The sequence below is a fragment of the Cyanistes caeruleus genome, chromosome 5 (genome assembly GCF_971803275.1).
Source record: "Cyanistes caeruleus chromosome 5, bCyaCae1.hap1.1, whole genome shotgun sequence".
Taxonomy (NCBI): Eukaryota; Metazoa; Chordata; class Aves; order Passeriformes; family Paridae; genus Cyanistes; species Cyanistes caeruleus.
In genome coordinates, this window is record NC_141705.1 from 54,746,792 (window position 1) to 54,767,467 (window position 20,676).

At 41.8% G+C, this 20,676-nt stretch overlaps 1 protein-coding gene across 47 annotated transcripts in view; it reads right to left on the bottom strand.

Moving 5' to 3' along the window:
• The window catches only part of ADGRL3 (adhesion G protein-coupled receptor L3), a 487,487-nt gene that overhangs the window by 349,791 nt on the left and 117,020 nt on the right, over positions 1-20,676 (bottom strand). For 34 of the 47 annotated variants that reach the window (XM_086888938.1, XM_086888937.1, XM_086888933.1 and 31 more), the window contains exon 3: positions 2,530-2,583. The exons of 9 other annotated variants lie outside the window; for them this stretch is intronic. The gene's annotated coding sequence lies outside the window, so the exon portion shown is untranslated. Of the gene's footprint in view, positions 1-2,529; positions 2,584-6,256; positions 6,397-13,102; positions 13,329-20,676 lie in introns of those variants that run through there. 4 more of the 47 variants (XM_086888928.1, XM_086888918.1, XM_086888919.1 and 1 more) reach the window with 3 other exon arrangements.

A 20,676-nucleotide genomic window follows, 5' to 3' on the forward strand; every position in this document is an offset into this window, starting at 1 on the left:
CACTCTTCACCTTCCTCTTGCAGCTCCAGCCCTATCATATACAACACCTGGGTGCACTGGGCTTCAAGATCACCAAACCATGACATGGGCCACTGCAGTCCTGCTTGCTGGGCTATCCAACCCCAATTCTGCTGCTGTGAAACGCTTTGCAGCTACACCAGGTTGGTTAGGTTTTATCCATCTGTTTTAAATGCTACAAAATAAAAATTACTTGCTCTCCTGGACTTCCATCACACTTATGGGCACGTTCTCATCTTTTTGTTTAACTGGGAAGACCACACATTTCAGCCCCAACAGCATGCAGGGGAAACCACAAGCTACTTTTAGGCATCTATTATCTCTTGATTCACATAGCCATCCTAAGCCTGAGATACCATTGTCTTCAAACACCACCTACAGTGGACGCCTAGCCCAGAGCACTAGGATGGGACAATCATTTAGCCATAGCCCTGCACATGCTTTCCCACACTCAGGCAATCCAGGAACTTGAAATTAAGCAACACAGAGTTCTGCATGGAGGCCTTGCCAAAGCTGTCTTCATTAGCACCAATCCAGCTGCAAAAATATTAGTCAAGGCTGCATTAATGCCAAATGGGCCCTGCAAGCATACTGGTTTTGTTAAGAGAACCTGAGATGCTTGAAAGGTAGGGTGGGCTTTTCCCTCTGCTGTTCTGGTTTTCTTGGCCTTTCCATCCTCCCCTCTAAGTTCAAAAGCTGGCAGCAGTTTACAACAAATTACTGCGTAGAAGGTATGCAAATACACATGTGTGTGTGTGCATGCACATAAGCCAGACAACTCAGTAAGTTCCTCTTAGGGAAAGAATCCCACTGCAAGGGGCTGGACTCAGTCCTTGATGGTCAAAAGGGGGCATTTGCTAATTAGGCAAAAGATCACATTCAGGCAGATGTTTCTGCAGAAAGAACACAGGAACCATTATATTCCTAAAGAGAATCAGAGTTGGAGTTGCTGTGATCTCACTGTCCTGGTGGCCCAGGTAGCACTGGAACCCTTCCGTGTGAAAATGCTACTTTGCCATTGCCCCAGGCAGGGGAAGAGGGATTTTAGACCTGGTCTTTAGCACTTCAGGACTTTAAAACAAGCACCCTCCAGGAAAGGTTGGAAAGAGAGCTTCCCATTTGATATTTACACCACTCAGGTATGTAATCACCCTACAAACTGCCCTGCCTACCGCATGCCAAACAGAACAGTGCCCTCAACTTTTCATCGTGAGTTTGCCACAGGACTAAGCAAGCAAATAATTCTTGACTGCCTTTTTTCAAGTCCCACAGACAATACTAAGCCACACATTTCTCTCTTCTCTGCTCACACATATGCCATGAAGCTGGATGAACCAGCAGCATGTACTGCACTGACACATGTGATGCTCAAACTTGTTACACAGATAAGAGATACGCTCCATCTCATTAATTCAGGGTTTCTACCTGCTCAGAGGGATGCATTTTGTCAAAGCCCAAGCTTAAGTCACTCAATCTGCAGTACGAAAGACTACTGAGAAAAAAAATACTCTTTGCTGGCAAAACCAAATGAAATGGAGCAGAGAAGGACATAAATCCACAGAGCCTCAGAGCAGGATTAAAAACACCACTTGCCATCCCCACAGGCTTTGTAACCCTCACAAGCCTGAGAGGGATGGATTTCAGCATGTTAACATCCTAAGAGAATACTGCAAGAAATGGCATGCTGTGGGTGGTTATATGATCTTCTGGTTTACCAGAGAACTTTGCAAACTCCCCCAAGCTTTTCATGGCAGATCAGTGAAGATTATTATGGACATCCACACTTTACTGGGGATTTTCAACCAGCAAAGACAAGCTCATGGGCTTTACAAGTACTGCCGAGTGGCCTGTACACCTGTTATATTTCATGAACCCTGAAATGAACAAATAACTCATGGAGAACATAAAACATAATTTTGTTAGAGCAGTTTGTCAGCTCAGAAAAATTCAGCACATGAAGGACTCAAGGTGTATTTTAATTTCCACTGGAGGTATCACCCATGGGGTTTACAAGGTTCATCAACCAGCCCAGACCCACACACACCCTGCAGTATCAAATTTGCTCACGTTAGGAAGGCCCCACCATAATCAGAACAGAGGTTCCAGTCTGTAAAGACTTACATCAGCGACATGAAAAAATAGGAAAACTATTACATGTATTTCTTCTGCAATGCCAGGGAACCTTACAGACTGACTGAAGTACACACACACAGAATCCAGAGCCAAAAGATAAGGCCTTTGACTTCTCCTTAGATGCTGATGCAGAAAGGGAAAAAACTGCAGCCCAGCACTTCACAAACCAGCACCCAACCCTGAAAGAAGCCTCCATGTACTCCAGCTCAATGAGAAAAACAGCAGCAGATTGATGTACATTCAAACATGGCCTTTGTGAATATCAAAAGGCCTTTAATATAGCCAAGTGCCTTTTCTGAAAATGCCTCAAGCCCTTCATATGCACAGCATTCTCCTTTTCCCAAGCCATTTCTTGGTCAAGAGAGAAACATGTCATACCTCCAAAGGGGAAAAAAGTCCTCTAATCCCCACCTCCTTCCTCCAGGAATTGGTCTGGAGAGGGAAAAAAACAAAGAGAAATAATTTATATTCCAATTGCTTCATGGTTTTCCTGCAAAGTTTTAATAACTTCCTCCAGCTGTCCACTCAGTATATCTTATTCAGAGTATCCAAATGAAATTTCCAAAAGTTCAGAAGGACTTCTTACTGCGTCACTAAAGACAGTTCCAAGGTGCCATGCCAAAAGCAGGTTAGAGACTTTCAGATCAAGGATATTTCATGGGCAGATACAGATTCAGACAGAAAAAGTCAAAGCAAGAGAGCACACAGAACTTTTATATACTCTGGCTACTCAGTGTCTATTAAATAAACACTTGGGTGCAATACAGTGCATAGTTTTTAATATCCTCGCTTGTCTTGCTTCTCAGAGGTGCTCAAAACATTGCTCATTATACATCTTTATGGAACAGGCAGACTGGGGCTCTTCACATCTTTGTGAACATTTCAACAGACCACGAGTCTGCACAGCACAGAGGTGTCAAACGAAGAAAGAAATAGACTGCCTCCCAATGAAGTTCAAATAAGGAAAGCATTTAATTATGCATACTTCTCCAATGCTTTGGAAACTGCTTTTAAAGGAGAAAAAGTGTCATAACTCAAAGGTATTTACTCTAATGAAAAAACTACGATTGTTCAGGCTGTTTCCAATATAGTCAAATAAAAGAAGATGGGTTGAGATTTTTTTTTTTCCCCCCTTCAAGAAGAACACTCAGGAAATTGCATCTCATCCAACCCTTCCCCCTCATCTTTTTGTCAGCAAATCCTATAAACCCACAAAATGCCCGGAATTAAACGCTAAGGTTGGCAATCTGTCATTGACATATGTTCCTGCCTTTTTTTTTTTCCCCACCAAGTCATGAGATAAAGCTGCATTTTCAGCCTTAGCATGGAAATTCTTAGCACTTAGTTAGTATTTGGTGGCTTTAGTTCTCCCCTTCTCCTCAGTGTGATTTACTTTGCCATCCCACAAAGCCAGTTTCTCAAGAGTCACCACCCAGCTTCCAGATACTTGGAGGCACTCTGCACAAGAAACAAGCCTGCTCCAAAGCAACACCACGGGCTTCCAAGCACGACACGGGACAGCCCCACGATACACTGCCACGGCAAAATAATTCCTTCCCTTTGGGAAGCCCTCTGCACAAGCTGTCCAAACATTATTTACGATTTCAAGTGTTGCCTTATTTATGGCTGAAATTCTCCCTGTGCAGAAGAGAGAGGGACTGAGTAACTTACTAGGAATGTTCCTAGGGAATGGGGGCAAGGGGGAAATGAGATCAGTCATAGCTTCAGAAACATTTACAGCTTTTATGCAAAATTTAAAACTGGAGCATTTAGCAAAAAAAAACAACAAAACAAAAACAAAACAAAAAACCCCACCACACTAACCCAACCCAATCAACCTTAATCTGGTAGTTTGCCAAGATACAGGTGCGTTTTGTAAGGAAGAAGAGGATTCCAGCTTTCTTGTTTGGAGAAGAAAGGCAAGCATAACTTCTGGGAAGATTAAATACTTGAAGTGGATATATTTACACAATATGTGGGAAGTGTGAACAGATGCTACATAGGAGGCCTTTCTCATGACAGCATCTCTAGAACACAAGACAGTTTTTCATTTGGATTCTGTTTGTGTGGTATGGTGGTTTCTTTGCAAGATACAAAAATAATTTTTTACAGAGTGTTTTGCAATTGGAAATACTGGCTTCTATGGCTTTTCAAATGAATCTATTACTAGCTTTTTTGGTAGTTAATAGAAAAAAATAATTTTGCTGTCCTACCTGTAGATTCTATTACAGACTGGCTGTGTGAATATTGAGCTTAAAACCAACACTTGTCATTTTCCACACTGGTAAATACAGCAGTTTCTACTAACATCTCTCATGTCAGATGCTCCACACAGCCGAAAACTCAGCCCAGACCCTCACCTTCCTAAAACCCTGGCCTGCAATTTTGCTTGCAGCAGACATTTTCAAATCAATGTGAGGGAGATTGTTTCTGGCAAAGATGTCTTGGAATAGGAAAGGCATAACAAAGCTCACCTGACACCAGAGGGGGAAAGAAATCAATGGGCAAATTAGGAAGAGCAAACAGGACACACACCACCAGAACTTTTTGTGTTTAGTTGGTGTTTATAAAGCAGGAGCCACATCAGTAATGACAGAAGAATGATATCATGATTTGTTAGGCTACAGCTACAGACAGCATCACTTTGTGAAGAGCTGGCAGCTCCCAAATAGCTGACTTCCAGAGAGTTCAGTTAAATATAACCCTACTGCCCGAGCCACAAATAAAATCTATTCAATTTAATGTGATTTCAGCTAAATCTGTAGAGCTAACAGCCAAAGAGCTACATATTGATTATGCCACTTCCATTCTGAACGACTTTGAAACAGCACCCAGAATCCAATATTTTCCTTAATTCCATTAAGTTCCGCCACCAAAGGCTTTCTATTTATTTTCATTATAAAGTACCCTATTCACAGGTATTCCTTCAGGTTCCCAGGTCAACCCAGGCATTTACTGGCCCGTACAACAAATACATACAAATGTATCCCCATGCACATATACATTTATTCTTGCACATATGCTCCCCTTTCAATATCTTTAGGGTAGAAGAAATGTAAAGGAGACTGAATTTGTTTCAGTGGCTCAAACCCACAAGGAAATTGTGCCTGCTGTGTTGTTTTCAGGCTGTTACCTAGACAAGTTAATCAAGGCTGCTGATGGGAACATAGTCATTCATGCTGCTTTAGAAGAAAACAGAGAAATTAAGAAGAAAGGAGTGATATGCACATGCATGAATACCATTTACACCAGAGAAAATGCCTAGTTAGATAACCTCTTCTACTTTTAATACTTCACAGTGATTTAGCTCTCTACACTGAGGGTTCATAGGTAGATAGGCAGGCAGTTTTAACACTCTCCCCTAGCTCATTAAAAATCTCAATCGGGGGGTCTCTCTTCTGAAGCTGACTGGAACATGATCCACATTTAAGAAATCAAAACTACTTCCCACTGAGGTCCACGTGGTGCCTGTCCTTGTGCACAGTTGTAACTAACTCTTAAAATTGGAAAGATATTTTCTTCCATCTGTCACTGCAGAAGAGCTGAGACGGGGAGGGGATATCCCAAGATGGTCATAAATCAGACTGTGTTATTTGCTGCACTTACATATTTATCTAATTTCATTTAAAAAAACAAACAAACTCTTGTAAGCTGTTTTTCTGGATACCATAAACTGACTATGGGTATCACAGTCACATGTATAAAAGGTTGAGCTATGGAAAGGGTAAAGAGAAACACTGAAGAAAACCACACAGCAAACTGACAAGTGAGGTCCATGGTTTAACTTCTCGGCTGTAGTAGCAGATTTTGATAAGTGATTATTTTCTTGTACTTGATAGGGCTTCTTAGTGTAAAATGAAAAAAAATCAAAGAAACCTTTTATTATGCTCATGAAAATAGCTAAGGGGTAATGGCTCGTAAATACAGTCCTGCCCACTTCTTTCATCAAATTGTCGGCCAGGAGATGCCCTGAATGTTTGCACACTGTTTGCTCTGTCAGTGGAATTCAGCTCCACCAAACTCAGACCGAGAACCACACTCATGACAAAATAATGTAACTACAAGAAAACACAATCCACACCTCCCCTAAGGCATGAGACAGTACCTAGACAGCTGCAGATGAGAGAGCCAAGGATCCCACCTCCGTACGAAGATGAACAACCTTCTCCCTGAAGACAGCTTGAGCCCAAGAGACAGCTAAAACCTCCTCTGGTTCTGCATGTGTTCTCTGCACTGCCTGATCATCTTCCAAAGACAAAAGGAAAAAGAAAAGTGTGGTAACATACATTACCTATTTAATCCAGTTTCAGTGTCAAGAGAAATCCAACTGCGACATAACTCTTCACAATCACCTTTGCCAGGAGAACACCACTTCTTTTAAGGAGATGCAGAACTTCTCATGCAAATTTTAGTAGCATATTCTAAATTTTTCAGATTTCCTCCTATGGAAAGCTACTTGCTCCAGTAAAAACACAAAGCAAATCTGCATTTTCTGTTCACTTGGCTGTGTTTTCCAGTCCTCCTACCACATTTGGAGGATGGGCATAAGTGGAAGGGAGAAGCTATGCAGTGCCATCATTTTTGACTGGTTCATCAGCTTGACTGCAACTTGCACAAGTAGAGTTGCCTAAAATGGTGGCATTTAGTTAAAAAAAGAAGTCATGATTTAGTGCCAAATTAGTATGTGAGCAGCTAAGCATGACTAATGCTGGGCTCAAGCATAATACTCCTGTCTTTGCAAGCCCAAGAGCTGCCTTAACCTTTCTATACAAAAAACTGTCAGGAGAACCACCATCAACACAAACCAAGTGTGTAAATCCTGCAAATCACACGAGAGGGGAAAAATGAGCCGCAAGAAAAACAATGTATAGACGTATTGTATGTTAACCATTCAAAGTAGGAACAAAACCCCAGAAATGATGTGTTAGCTAGAAAGGCTGATCTCAAGATGGACCTAATCACCAACAAGAGCTTCACTGGGGCCAGATGTCCCAGGATTATGCCTGTCCCCACCATCCTCTCTCTTTCTTTGCATAAAAAGTTGAGGTCTTGGATATATAAAAATAGAAGCATAGCCCTCTTCAACACCCAGCATCTTCCTCCTCTGCTCCACATGGAAAGTCTTCCCCTTCCATCCTCTACCACCTATCACATAAAAAAAAATTAAAAACAAATTTTCCTTCATTTTCTGATTTTTCTCTGTACAAACCACAGACATGGAACAGCACCTACCTGCAGTTGCAAACTAAAATATTTAATGTAACATTCAAAGCTACCCCAGACAGAGTCCCAAGCAAAACTCTGAAAAAGCCAGGGGGAAGAACTGCTATGAGAAAAATCCCTCCTCCTTTTAGTCTGCCCCAATAAAGCAGAGCAGCACTACTTCCTCCAGTAATGCCCCTCAATTCAGCACTTCAAGACATCAGTATTTTGGCCAAATTTTCAGCACTCTGCTATGCATACTGCGCTCCCTATAATCCAAGGCCTCAGGTGTACAGCTTCAGTAAAAGCTGAGAGTACAAATAGCTGTGCAAGAGCAACAAGCAATCAATCACTGAATGCAGCTTATTCTTTAACAAGTGTTTTCTTTTTAAAAAAAAAAAGTCCTGAAACCCACATGGCTTTTAACTTTGGTTTGGCACACAGACAGCAGCTTAGTTTCTGGTCACTTAAGCAATGTGTTCCTAAGATCCAGGCTCGCTCCCAACATCACGTTGTCTCTGTTTCTCAGTTCACACAACTTCAACTCAATAAGCAGCTCCAACCCTCAGCAAACAGATGCCACAGGCTGGGGATTGATCTCAGCTTGCGTCCAGCGCCAGGGTCCTCTCTGGGGAAATGCCACAAGGAAAGCCGAGTGTGTGTGAGGGAATGGCATACCTGAGTTACCAGGATCAACACCTGGCTCATAATTCTGCACCACACTTTTGCTTCTTAATGCTTTGATTTTAAAAGTGCCTACTTAGGGATCCTGAAGGATTTTAAAGCATGAAAGGAGGGGAGAGATGGGATGAAACACTATTTGTAGCATTTTAAGAACTAGCGTGTCTCCTCCACAATCATTCTCTCAACTTCAGCGGGACCAGGCTTTAAAGATAAACACAGGTTCCTTATAATTCACTGGGAAAGTCCCTAACGGAAACAATATTAAAGATACACGTTAACTCAGAAATAGAACATTAACCTGTTCATTGGCAGACCAGACATGAACTGCAGGAGAGGGTCCAGTAAGAAGGTGGCACCTTCAGTGGCCACAGTTCAGTGAAGATAAATGAAGACAAGGAACAGCATAAGCTATACAGAACTGTACACAGCACCACCAAAAGGCCAATGCCTGTCCTGTGCTGCATTAGGCTTCCCCTGGCCTTTAAAACAACAGATCGTTCATTTTGTGAATTAACATTACCACTGTTAGAGCTCCTGCCCACAGCCATAAACCAGATTTTGTCTGACCTCAGAAACCGAGCTGACCTAGGTCTGGCTCCTGCTTGGGTGGAAGAATAAACTGGGATCCTGAGCACCGAAGACAAACTGCTGTCGGTCAGCTGATGTGTGTTCAACTGTGAAAAGGGTGAGCAGAAGCAAACAGGGAGCTTTTAGCAGCAAAGACTGGATGAGAAATGGTATAGCAAACACCATTAGTCTCCAGGTCTTTATTACAGCAGTGTCACTCCTTAAGTGCCTGATGTCATTAGAGTTATGCCAGCACCAAACCACCACAAAAAAGAAAAGAGACAGGCTAATAAACTTTGAGTTTCATCTGTGAATTTCTGAGTTTTAGAGCTTCTGAGTTTGCCTCACCATGAAGCTGCCATTTGAGAGAGATAATGCCACAATGCATGAATGCTGGGCACCAGCTCAACTCCAAGCGTGACTTCAGAGTCCCTAAGCCGGTCCCTTGTTAAATAAATCACACACAGACTCATGCTGAGTTGCCTCCCTGCTTCAGAGCCTAAAACAAGATACCAATTTGCTTAATGTGCAAAAATTAAGCCACTCTGAAATTAATTATAAACGTTTGCCTTACTTAGCTGAAATTTATTTGATACAGCAGTCAGGAGTCAGATTAAAACTCCAGCCTGTCCAGCTAAATTTCTTGACTTAAGAAGTTAATACCTTGTCATATTACAGGTGACATACTTGCCTCATTCTATTTTGCATAGCATTAACTACTGATTTTTTTCAGTGCTTTGGTTGGAAACAAAATTCCCTACATACATGTTTGAAGAAGAAGAAACCAAACCCAAACATCCTCATATAGAAGAGATGTAATAAGACTTTTCTTGTTTTAATATATATATATAGATAGATATATCTATGTGTGTGTGTTTATGAATATATACACACATACAGAAGAGTCTGCTGGCAGAATGTTTCATTTTATTTTTGGAAATACTTGGCCTGGCCTCTTATGTACCAGGAACATAAGCTACAAAAATGTTCTTGGAGCTTTCCCTTAGAGAAATGAGCTAAGTTTCACTCCTAAATTCCACTGTGTTTCTCCAAATGGGATTACACTGTAGACTTGTAAGTCTACAAAACTAGGGAACTTTGTTTTCCCTTTCTGCCTCAGTAGACCTGTCAAATAAGGATAATTCTTTTCTCTCACCTTTTGTACATCTTGTCTACCTACACCTGTATATTTTTCAAGATAGAAACTGTTTATAACCAAGGTGCTCTCACTTTCAACCTCACAGGTAAATAAGCACTAGGTGCTCTGCTTACATTTTAAACTACAAATAAAAAAAAAAAACAAAAAAAAAACCCAGAACTTTTTATTAAAATTTAAAAAGAATTAAAATATTCCACTACAGGCAGTATTGCATGATGGGTTTGGGGAAAGGAAAGGGAGAGTTCATTGAGGGCTCATCTATACTCAAAAATAACGTTGTGTTAGAACATGATGCTTAATGAGTGCCATTAACAGCTGGTGTCATCTGTTCCTATAAATTTTTTTCCCCAATAATATTTGCATAGATTTACACCAGGCACAGGCTTCCTTCTCAGTCTAGAAGGGACTAAATATTTTAGGATAGTTCAAACAGAACTGACCTAAACATGCTCCCTCTGAAAAAAAAAACACCATGAAATATTTTCAAAATGCTTTTCCAGACCTAAAGTTTAGCCAAGCTAAAGCAACACCAAGCTAGGAATAACCTATCCTATGCCTGCAGAAGCACTGGATTTTCAAAAGAAAAGCACTACAGGAAAAAAAACATCAAGCCAACGCAGGATTTTCAGGGGCTTATATACACAGAGTATGCAGGGTGGCAGCACTTGAAGAGTGACCCATTCTGCCACGTGCTGGCTTTGGGTACAGGATTTCTGAATGGTTTGGGTATAGGATTTCTGTCTGTTTGCAACCCACAGCCACGTGTTTCTCATCCTACCTCCTTCCCAACACATCTCCAGTTCAAGATAGAGCAAGTGTGGGGAGAGCAGCACAGCACAGCCCCCACCTTTGCAACTCTTGTAACATTAAATGAAATGTTGTTCCAGTGCTATTCTGTGAGAAGTTGTTGAAGACAAATGAAAACAGCACAATGTTTCTTGGTTTGGTTGCACCCTCCCTGCAGATTTTGTCTCTAATAAAATTAGATAAGGAGCTTGAATGCAAGCAGTTTTGTTGGAGAAGAAAAAATTGTTTTTGAAAATAAGAATACTGACATGTTTATCAACTCCTAACAAGTGGTGCAGACTGGTCATGACATAAAATTTAAGCTTGGGGCCCAAAAAAAAAAAAAGGTCAGGGAAGGTCTGATACATGCTGTTCATAAGCACAAGAGCTACAGGAGGATTTTCCTCCTCCTCCACTGAAACCCTGCCTACATTTTCCCATACCCTGTGAGTCAAAATCACTTTCTCCACATAGCAGAAAAAAATTCTCCCTGAGCAAGGAAAGCCCTGCTACGTGCAGAAGAACAACCACCATGGATGTTTAGGTTACTTAAGACAGGCATGTTTTTCTTTTCCCTGTGGCAAAATTGTTTAAATGCGTATGAAACAGTAGATTGATTGTCATAGGGAAAAAATGACTGCTCCTTTTTCTTTCCTTGCACTAACTTACAAGTCATAAAAAATAATAAATTCAGACTTATGTCCTGATAAACAAAACCGCAGTGGAGCATGGCATAATTTCTCCTCTTTTGCTTCTGCCTAACTCAGCTTTCTTAATTCAGGCCATATTTAATCTACGTGTAGGAAATCCACATTTGTTTCTAATAAGCAAAGGAAAGTAATGAGATGTCAAGGAACAGTTTCCTTAGGCCAGAGAGACTTCAAAGGTGAGTCTGGCAGCTTGTCCTGCATTTATTGTTTGCGTCAAGCTTGAGATTTTCTAAAGAGCAACTGCCCATTTAAAATAATTATAAGCTGCAACTTAAACCCGAACAGCACATGAACGTATGATAAAACACTTACACCATCGTCCAAATTTCGACATCAGCCCTATATCAGGGAACACATAGCTCCAGATGCTGGATTAAAACAATAAGTGCAAGCTGAAAACGAGCATATAATTCTTTCAGCTAATGCAGAAGGGTCATGCTGCTTAATGCAAAAGCAGCATTAAATGAAACTATGGACTACGTTGCCTCAACATATGAGCTGCAACCACAGACACTTTTGGGTGTGCCTATCAGCTGTGTCTGTCTTGAAGCAAGAGGCAGAGCCCCCAGTAAAAAAGTATTTCTACTGAGGGATTTTTTTTTTTTTCCCCTCCTGACTATTACTTTTGCCAAACTTCTGAGTTATAGCAGAGCTGAGAAAAACCAGGAACATACAACAAAAAAGAAAAAAAGACACTCTGTTTATTGCTTATGCCACAGAACTGTACTGCTCATTCATGCTGAGTCTTGCTGCTCCAGAAGCCAGGGCAGAGGCTTGTCCAGGAAGGGGAAGCCCTTAAAATGAGGGCAACAGAAACACAGAGCAAGCATTAAGATACAAGTTTAATACTAAAAATCAAAATTAAAAGGGCTTGCCTCTACACCAATAAATGGAAAACAAAAAAAACCCTGCAAGGTCCACAATACACAAGCATTGAGGCAGGCAGAATTATAAAATAGGCAGCCAATCTGTGTATCACAGACAGCACTGCTAAACACCAAGCATACCTTCTAATTGATTCCATTTTCTAATGTGTGTCTGTGTGCATGTATTTATGAACACATACACACTTTATTGTTTATCATCTCTCAGCACACACTCTGAGTCAGCAGATAGAAGGAAATATGTTTGAGCGGTGTTTAAAATGACACCCTTTACAAATGAAACCATCTAAATCCGGTGTTAGAGAATTAATGAGCTTCTCATGTAAATCACACATAATTTACAGTGGAATTTGTTCTTGTGCCAACAGCCACTTGCACTGCATAATAATGAAGGCAGGGCTTCAGAGACACACAGAGCTCCCCACAGCCTATTGCTGTCCTGCCTCTGCTTTTCTCTGAGCAACCACAACACCATAAACCCTTTCAAAGTGCAATAATGTGAGGCTTCAAATAACACAGTCTTCATCTTTCACTTCTCCTTTTCACTTCTGGCTGACAAATGTTGCCACCACCAGGAACATTCGTTTTAAGAGATATTAATTTACATTTAAAAACATTTTAAGTTTGAGCATAGCCTCATTTTGGGTTGAGCACCTGAGACAAACATTAAGCCTTTGTGACACTGTGTAAGGCATTACCTGTGTTTTAGGCAAAAGAAGAAGCGGTAACAGCCTCAAGGAGTGGAGAGGATCAGAGAGAACCACTGCACACCACTCAAGAGATGGACTCAGCTAGTGGACATGGGCTCACTGCCTTATTGCAAACACATCAATTTAATTTGACCTAAATCCCATTTCTGTTGATTGAGAAAGCCTCAAAGAACTCACAAAACCATACCTGAAAAAGCTCATTCCTCTTTTTGCTGATAAGAGTTATCAATCACTAAACCCCTGACTCACCTTCACCTTCTCGAGCTGGAGCAGGAGCACTCCAACAAGCTCTTTACACAACAGGATCCCCTCCAGCACCCAACATGGGAGGCAGCTGAGAGGAGAAGAGCAAAATACCTCCTCCCCAGGCACAGCTGAGAGCCATAATGCCTCAGTCCTGACTAACAAGGCAGGGTTGGGAGCCCAAATTCAGCACTGATGAGTAGTGAAACTTCCCCACTGACTCCCTGAACCTGTAGCACCAAAGCAAAACAACTTCTTGGTCACTGTAATTTTCTTCTTTTTTTTTTTTTTTGAGGACTTACATGCCACGTGGGTTCGAGGGGCACTTGGAGACCCAGCAAGGCTCCCAGGATGCAGGAATGAAAGCAGCAGCGAGGGGCATGCATGGAAACACCTAATTGTCCTTCCCTCCCAAAGCTACAGAGATAAACCTGCATCTGTATCACCTCCATAGCCTCTTCTAAATGTGTTTGCAAGGGCTCCCCTGTCTGTTCCTTTCTGTTATTACAAAGCATTTGTATCTGATGCCTGGGCAATACAAAAGGACATGCCCCTATTCTTTCCTTCTCCTCTGCCCAGGAGCCACACAGAAGAGCTCATTAATAACACCACTCTCCCCTTAAGCCCTGAAAAAGAGAGCCCAAATTATAAAACCTGGAGGGATCACGCTGTCACATTGTGTGAGGCTGTGCAGGATGAAGCAATAAAAGCAGGATTTTTAATTTCTTGTTTCCAAAACAAAGGACACATTCTGCTTGAGGATGCTGAAGGCTCCCAGTGGCAGCAACCACTGCTGTCAACAGAAGTAAAACAGCAGCAGGTCAGGAAATATGCCTGGTAGTACAACTTCTGTATCTAGGGTGTCAACAGTCCAGTTCCAGCAGCCAGAAGAGCATTCTCAGGTGCTGCATATTCCCCCTCACTTGTGTTTTTTCTGCTGAAGGTCCCACCCACAAGGGCTGGTTGGGGCATTTCTTACTGTTGGGACAAGGCAAGTGGTTTTAGTGGCATCATATGTGGAGTTCTCCACTCTTCCGCACACACTAATAATGCCATTGTCTGTCCAATCCCATCCAGTTGTCCTCATTCTTTTCAGATTTCTCTGCCTCCTTTGCTCATTACAAGCCTTCTCTGCCATCCTGATTGGTCAATAAATTTTATTAGTACCAGTCATTAAACATCCAGCTTTGAGACATGACCAGGTGCCCAGTGAAACCAATAAAACTCAATGTAGGGAGTACAATATACATCTTAGAGACACAAAAATTATGAAGTAGTCCCACCTTCAAGTGGAGCCAACATCTTACCTTAAGTCCCTGCTTCTCATCTTAATTATTGAAATAAAAGAGCATTTCGTACTTCACTATTGGTCTGAAAATTTGATGTTCAACAGACACAAGAGTACACCTCTTTTGTCACCACTTTATCTATTTTATGTTTTTCTCACTGAGTTGGGCTGCAAAAGCAGGTTAACAGTGATGGACTCCACTCTGTGAGAGTGCATACATGATGTTCTGTGGCTCATTCTGAACAGCAAATTTGGCACAAGAAGTACACCTGAAATTTCACTTCCCTTGACCTGAAGTGCATCAACATCAAAGCTTGTGCCAAGTCCTCCAGGAAATCCCACCAGCCTACTCCAGCTGAGCAGCAACTGAACAAACTTCATCCAGCCACCACATAGATCTGGGATTTTCTTCCAGTTATGCGATTTCATAAAGGTATCACACAGGCTGGAAGCAAAATGTCCAGGCAGCCCCCCAGCAGACCGTGATGTGAGTCCCATACTCATCTGAAATACTCATTAAATAAAATTACAATAATATTGGCCTCTTTGTCTGTGGGTGGTCATGAAATAATGAACTAAGCTCTAAGTAGCCCTGACTTCTCATTTGCTTATCTCAGTGGTCATTAATTGGTCATTACTGGTGGAGACAGAGATCCCTAATGCATCCCTGTGATGCAACATTGGCTGCACATTTCCACATTGTCCTACCCTTACGAGGGATTCATGGCAGACAATAAAAGTGTAATCTCACACTATATATTCACAGATATTCCCCCCATAAAATAAAAACAAATAGGAAGGTAATCCCTGTGAAATGGCACTTCATGAACAGAGCTGGTAAAGGGGGAAGAAGCATTCCTTTCCCTCCTTCCCTCTGCAGTCTTTCCTCAGGACTCATCCACTCTTCATTACACATAAGTAAAATTAATTCCTGCTCTTGTATTCCTACTAATGAAGCTTCTCAGAGCAGCCCAGAATTACAAACATTTACATAATGGCTTAATTTTTAGAATCAATTAGGAATTTTTAAGGAGTCTTTCCACCGCCAAAGCTCTGTACCAAGCCAGGTGCTTCGCACGCCTCCCTCGCAACTGCAAGCAAGCTTCCTTTGACTTGCAGAAGGCAGGCAGCATTCCTTTGACTTTAAAATCCATCAAATTACAAATATAATGACTGCATAAGCAAATTCATTGCCCTGAAGGTTCAGCAGAAGTTTCACCAGATTTAAATCAAATTTGGGGGAGAAAATAAACCAGCCGTCCCAAAAGAAAACCCACAAAAACCAGCCCACCCAACAGCACACTGTGAAGTTTGTTTAAAATGAAAAGCACTTTTTCTCGAGCTCCCCCAGATTCTGGAGTGCAACCTTTTTTTTTGCATGTTTTCTAAGGAATTGAGACCACTCTTTTTTGGGTCTTTTTTAATTGCCTTCACTCCCTCTCTTGTGCCTCTGAATCCAGGGTCTCTTTTCAATCATATTTGAAAGAAGGGTAGAAAGATAAATTGGGTTTTTTTATGATTTGTGGACACTGGCAGCTGGACAGAAGAAGAGGTGCCAATCAAAATGCTGCCTAGGGAAAGCCATGTAAAATTCAGCTGTTGGACAAAACTTGAAAGTGGATTGGTGACTAATTAGTAGAAGCAAGTAAAAAAACTATTAAAAGCTATTGTTTACCAGAAAACAAAAACAACAGGATTAAACAGACCAGGAACTATGACACACTGCACACAAAGTCTCATGTTAAAATCAGCTTGAGTGTCACAACCCAACTCAGAAAACCAGGCTCCCTGCAGCTCCAAGTGATGCTGTTCTGTGCTGGGAAGCCTGGCCATGCAGCTCTCCCTCCTTCCCAGAAGGTTCTATTACAAAACCATTTATCATTATGCAAGAAGCAGCCAAGGCGACATTTTCTTCCCCTCCCTGCTTCTTCCTGCTCCCATTTATCTTCCCCCTTCTATTCCCCAGGGACACTTCTGGCCTCCTCACTGTGGTCCTGCTTACACTCTGCTGTGATTCTGCTTTAGGCATGGTCCCTACAGGTTACTTAAGCTCACCAAAAGCCAGGGTGCACCTGGATTCCTAAGGCTGTGCTTTACATAAACACAATTTCCTTGCTGTACCCAAGAAGGGGTTCAGCTCCACAGAATGTTTTATCCCTTCCTTTCCAAGGACTCAAGTTTTGGTTACTGCAACATCCTCTCCTGCGACATTGCAGAAAATCATCCTGACACATTTGTTTTCTTTCTAAATGCTGCCATGAATATCCTTTCTGCACCTTGTTGCTTTGACCACATCCCACTTCCATGTTTTTCTTTTTGTGGTTACCTCTGTTTCACACATCCAGAATAAATGCTGTGTTTTTAGATCCAGGTTTTTTTTCATGGCTTACCTCCAATGTGAACATCACCTCTACTGCTACAAGTTGTACCTCTACTCTGCCATGGCACCTGTTCTCCTGAACTTGTATATTTGAAAACCAAACAACTGTGTTTTCTCTTACACCGGCATGCAGAGAAGAGACACACTCATTGCTGGAAAACTCTCTCTGGTCCTTCCCTAAACCTCTCCCCTTGCTGTAATACCAAAGACAGACCCCACATCTGTTTTGAGAGGGTCAAAAAACTCACTCCTGGACTTGTGTCACTAAAGTCAACACATGCATCTCCACTTGCATCTCCACTTGCATTTATTTGGTGCATTTTTAAATAGACTTCTCTTTTGGCATGCTGAGGCTGACATGTAGATCACTGATGTAGATCCCTGGCCCACAGCCTCCCCACACCCCATCTGTGGTGCCTCACAACGAGGGGGCTCTGGGGCAGGTGTCCCTCTCTGCTCTGCAGTCATGAGGCACAGAGCACATCTGGTTCCGATCCATGTCTGGGCTTTCCAGATGTTACAGGAACCGGATAATATTTGAATAATAACAATAACATGCCCTGCTGTTTGTTTTACAGCACCTTTGCGGTCGTCAGCGTGCCTTATGTGTTACTTCAATTTGCTCCTTGCTATCTCTACAGAGCAGTCTTGCAGGAGTCCTAGAAAGTCTGATTTCCCTTGAAATCACTGAGAATCCAGGGGAAAAAAATTGAGGAGAGCTGGTTGGCATTCCCAGCAGCTCTCCTGCAACACAGTTTTATATCCTTGCTCTCTCCCAGCTGGCTCACCTCCTGCCCTGTTTATTTTCAGCAGAAGGCAGGAGGAGCCCAAATTAATAAAAAACAGGGATATTTCTGGCTTTCATCAAAATCCACAGACCAGCATGGACAGAAGAAACCATTTGACAAGGGGTTTGCAGGACAGCAAAGCAGAGTCACAGGAATGAGCCCAGGAGACCAAAGTGCTGCTTCAGCAAGGGCAGCAGCCCTGCATGCTCAGGGTAGCAAACATCCCAGGGAGAGGAAAACTGGTTTTACGTACTTCTGAGGTCCTCAGGCTCCTTTGGAAGCAATGTAAGGAAGTAATTTTAGGAAAGAAAGAAAGAAAGAAAAAAAAAAAAAAACCAACAAAAAACCTCACAGACAGACATTAAGATTATTTTCTCTCTGCACACTGTATATCTTGATGAGCTATTTGGCATTGCAAGCCTTGTGTCTGCAAAGAGAATAAAGGAAGACAAAACGTTCTGCAAATGCAAATATACAACTCTACATTAGGCTGAGTATCTCCTGATATCTCTATATAAAATGAAAGCAGTGCTTAAATTCTAGTTCTGGAGTACCTGAACTACACAGAGGAAAAGCAGTTCTTAAAAAGATCTATTATTGAGCAGTCTGCAGGATGACACATCTGCTTATTAATATACAGCAGGCTGGGAAGGCTGTGGCTGTGACTGATAGATTCTGAAGTACTGCCTGTGTGCATCAAATCAGATCGCTTTTTGTCAAAGGAAAAACACAGGTCTGGGAAACTGAGAGAGGGAGAGAGAAGTTTTCGCAACAAAAATATAAGAGTAATAATTATTAGCTTCCACTGTTTCTGCAGACAAAAGGGCAATCACTTTAATTCTGCATCTTGGCAAGCCTCTTATTTCTTAACAATTAGCGTAGCGAATTAATGTGAACCAGGATGCAATTACTGAAGAGTCAGGGAGGGGAGGGGAGGACAGGGGCAGAATGACTGCACGCTCAAATTATTTCACTTTAAGGAACATCTCAATGAAACCAGCTCAGGCACACTCTTAATGGATGTAAAACACCGTGGAAGAGAAATGTGAATCTAGGCCCTCCACTCCCTCTTCTGTATGTGGTGTGTGTGAAAGAGAACTATTCCTACATCCCTGCCATGGATTTTTATGTTTGCTACTGCATTGTTGATAGGTGATAAAAAACAAACCGATAAAAAACAAGCGTTTCTTCCTTGTTTCCAGCTAAAGTCCATTTAAAACGTAGATACATCTTGTGTCACCAGCATGCTCAAATCTTAACAACAGGTTTCCACAGCTTTTCTTTTTTAAATCAAAAATTAGACATGTGTGAGTTCTATGTTATCTTGCAGCCGAGTAAGCTTCCAACCATGAGAAAACTACCATTTTCACTAGAATAAATAAGTTCTGCTAGCAGGTTAATACTCCTGTAATTTTAAAAATGTTTCACAGGAGGGAAAATAAAATCTAAAATCAATTTTCAGAAATTAAGATGAAATCCATACACTTAGTGTTTTGGTTTCCAACTACCTTTTCCCCATATTAATGTTTCCCATAAAAACTTGTACAAGTGGATCCTGTTAGCCTCTGAAGGGGAGGGATGGTGACAGGACATTCACAGCAGCACAGGGAAGTCAGAAAAAGAGGACAACCTGGAAGGAGGGAGGACTTCAGGAGGAATATTTTTGGGACTCTGTACATACATAGGTAACATGATGATTTTTAACCTTTTTCAGCCTGCAAAAAATTAAAAATAAAATGTTCCAGTCAAGCTCTAAATATACTTTGCTGTTACTGAAGAGGCCCTCAATGCCCTTGTGGCCATGGAGATCACCCAGGTCAGAGCAGTGGGGGTGTGTAAATTTGCAGCTGGGCCAGGTTAGTTCACAGAGTGGGCAGGGGTTTGCTGGCTGCTGCTCAGGGTGGACAAACCTTTGGCCTGGGGTGTAAGGGTAATTTTGCACTTACTTCCCTTTTCTAGCATAGCACATACATATACATTACCCACATAAGCATGTGCATGGTTATGTAAACCTTCACAAGCAAAACACTCGACTCCACATCCGTCTTTCCCTGGGGAGCAGATGAAAGAGCATGTACAGATGTGCACCGCTGGAAGCTATTTGGAAACCGCAGCAATAAGGGTGATACCAAGAAACAACTGAGGAGAGAAAAACAAAACCACATGAAACCAAGGCCAAGCGGTGCATCCACCTGAACCAGTCAGATTTATCAAACAGATTCGTTTTTAATTGAAAATGACCTTAACTGGGGTGCTATCAGTTCATATATAGGCACACATAATACACATTTTTTATAGTGAAAACATGGTAAGGAAGAAAAAGCATGAGAGAGTTCCTCCAGAAACCCTAACTGTGAACTTCCCGGCACAGCAGCAGCTAAGCCCGTGCCTTAATCATGCATGTGTTTTGCATTATTTTTTATTGACTTTTCAAACTCATAAAATGAGAAAATAAAAGAAAATCTTGGTGACTAGCCACACAACCAATCTTTCTGGTCCTATAATCCCACAGACCTCTACAACATAGTTTTATTTTAAACACCTGGGTAATCCTATTGAAGTCAGGGAGATTACTCATGGATGTGGAGTCAAAGACGTGACTCACCGGGTGTCCCTACTGACAGACAGCGCACAATTCCCACGGAGACCCTCTTGAAACACACAGCCATAATGACAATTTTTTTTTTTCCACACTTTTTTAAGGGAAAAGCTAAAATAAGAAGCAATGCAAGCATGAGACACATCGGCTGCTCATCTCAAGTCTGTGGAAAATCAGAAATATCTCAAAGGCGACTGGGGAGCCGGGGATGGGATGAAATGTTAATGCAACCCTTGCCTTGACCCACAGTCACAGTGTAGCAGCTAAAGCCATAGTGGATTCTAACAGAAATGAATATAACCTGCAGCATCTTTGCAGAGACTCTGTGAAATACAGGAAGGTCACCGACTAAGTAAACATCAAACGAAGGATTATCTTAATTTATAAAGAAGCGGGACCAGGAGGAAACCAGGCCAGGCAATTTCCATCTCCACTGCGGTAGGAGGAGATCTACCTGTTTGAGCTGAAGGGAATTGACTCCTTCAATAATAATTCCACTTAAGGTCAGTAAATATCAGTCTGATG